Below are 3,040 nucleotides of genomic sequence, written 5' to 3' on the forward strand. Positions count from 1 at the left end.
CTGAGGTTTTTTCTGTAATAAATTGATTCAACACAACCTACTGTTCTGGCTTTTATTTATATATAAAAAAAAAAGAAAAAACGTCATAACGATTTAAAGAGTATGTATGAAACTAACTGTATTCTTTTAGGTTTTCCCACTTCAGGTAAAACACTATTCTATAATGAAGGTCCTTCTGCCCAGGCAGGCTCACACGGTCTACACACAGTCACCGTGGACTGAAGACTCACCTTTTCAGACTCCACCTAAACCCTTAGCACTACTGAAAAATCAATGACCATACATGAAGCTAGTTAGCATTTGTTTTTTTAGAACTTTTCTTTCTTTACTGATTATATTGTGTTTTTTCTAGATAGATATCCATTTGCATTTGTTATATTGCTGTTGATGTACTGGCATATTATCTTGTTTATTATTGTGATGTTTTATCTGCTTATTGTAAGTCACTTTGGATTAAAAGCGTCTGCTAAATGCCTAAACTGTAAACTGTACCATCAACAACAACAAATGGCCTCAGGCTGGTCCAAAACGCAGCAGCCGATCTAGATTAAAAACGGATCTCTTTTGCCTTACGGCTTGATCAGAGTCCAAGGTGAAGAGCTATCACCTCAACTTTTAGGTGATAAGCTATCACCTATAAATGTGATGGATATCATAGTCATGGACTCACGGTGAAGTCCTATCACCGTGAGCTGAAACCAGGGGGCACACTGATTGGTCAAGATCGACCAATCAGTGAACGGGGTGATGGGGATCAGTTTGATAGTAAAAACAGAGAGATGTGTCAGGGTTTGTGGTGATGGCGCTTCACCGCGGCTAATGACATAATGTTGTAGTTTTCTGACTTTAAAAGACTACACCACGGTGATGGCTTATCACTGCGGTGTGTACTATGATACCCCCTTCAATCTCTGAGCTTCACTCTTATGACATAACCCTGCTCACTATTGTTTTATTTGATCCTATTTGTTTTTTCCTTTCATTTCTTCGCTGACTTGTACATCTTCAGCTGTCTACTGCTGCATGGATATTGTTTGATCATGTGTGATGGCATTTTTTAATGCTTTTTCTATTTTCTTTGCTATTGTGTTTGTTGTTTGCCTTGTTAGATAGATAGACAGACAGATAGATAGATAGATAGATACCTTTATTATCCCAAGGGGGAAAATCAGTTGCCCAAAGGCAGCACAGCAGTATAAGGTTATTTACAAAGTTACAGAGAAGTAAGAAAAAGATAAAAGAAAACAAGAATAGAGTACAGTAAAGAGCAAGGTACATCAAGAGAGGGAACCAATAATATATGAATATAAAATGTCCTTAACTCTTTGAGTGCCAATCCCGAACTAGTTCGGCTTTATTAGCGTATCGTAGAGTGCCGATCCCGAACAAGTTCGGCTTTAAAAAAAAAAAAAAAAAATTTTTATTTTTTTTTTTTGATTTTTTTTTTTTTTTTTTTGGACCCCATCAAATCTGGTGAACATGATTTCAATCGCGATTTTGCATGTTCCACCCCCATACAACCCCATCTAACATACAGGGCAGCCATTTTTGTTTACATTACATGTAAAACATAATGGCGATTATCTCAAGAATGCTGGAACGGATTTCCAATCGGATTTTTTTGTTTGAAAGCTGTGAACAAACTGCACAAATCCACTCCAATGCAATCCAGGATTGCATTGGATTTTTTAGAGCTCATTCTTCTCTGTTTTTTTCCCATGCATGAGGTGTGCAAGGTTTAATCATGGCTAAGTTGACGAAAATAAGGCTTCTAAAATGCTTGGTAGCCAATAGCTAACTTCAAGCTAACTTCATCCTCTTCCTGTACATGCACAAAGGAAAGTGTTCAGGCAAGTCATGGCTCCAGGGCTTGGGCATGCATTACCAGCATATCTCTATTATTCTCTGGTCACTGGGCGCCCTCTAGTGGTGATAGGCTGGCACTCAATGAGTCCTTAAGCACAACTATCAAAATAGTACAGTGTCCAAATCAAGTGACCATAGCAGTCAATGCTTGTTAGTGCAACAATCAAGACATGACAGTGTCTCACTGTCATGTCAAACAATCATGGCCAGTATCATGGTCAGTATCATGTCTGTATCATGGTCAGTATCATGTCAGTATCATGGTCAGTATCATGGCCAGTATCATGTCAGTATCATGGCCAGTATCATGTCAGTATCATGGTCAGTATCATGTCAGTATCATGGACAGTATCATGTCAGTATCATGGTCAGTATCATGTCAGTATCATGGACAGTATCATGTAAGTATCATGGACAGTAACATGTCAGTATCATGTCAGTATCATGGACAGTATCATGGACAGTAACATGTCAGTATCATGGTCAGTATCATGTCAGTATCATGGTCAGTATCATGTCAGTATCATGGACAGTATCATGGACAGTATCATGTCAGTATCATGGACAGTATCATGGTCAGTAATATGTCAGTATCATGTCAGTATCACGGTCAGTATCATGGTCAGTATCATGTCAGTATCATGTCAGTATCATGTCAGTATCATGTCAGTATCACGGTCAGTATCACGGTCAGTATCATGTCATTAGCATGTCAGTATCATGTCAGTATCATGTCAGTATCACGGTCAGTATCACGGTCAGTATCATGTCATTAGCATGTCAGTATCATGACAGTATCATGGACAGTATCATGTCAGTATCATGGCCAGTATCATGTCAGTATCATGTCAGTAGCATGGTCAGTATCATGGTCAGTATCATGTCAGTATCATGTCAGTATCATGGTCAGTATCATGTCAGTATCATGTCAGTATCATGGTCAGTATCATGTCAGTATCATGTCAGTATCATGTCAGTATCATGTCAGTGTCATGTCAGTATCATGTCAGTATCATGTCAGTATCATGGTCAGTATCATGTCAGTATCATGTCAGTGTCATGTCAGTATCATGTCAGTATCATGTCAGTATCATGGTCAGTATCATGTCAGTATCATGTCAGTATCATGGTCAGTATCATGGTCAGTATCATGTCAGTATCATGTCAGTATCAT

This window comes from Nannobrachium achirus, assembly GCF_963921795.1.
Source record: "Nannobrachium achirus genome assembly, chromosome: 3".
In the NCBI taxonomy this organism is placed as follows: Eukaryota; Metazoa; Chordata; class Actinopteri; order Myctophiformes; family Myctophidae; genus Nannobrachium; species Nannobrachium achirus.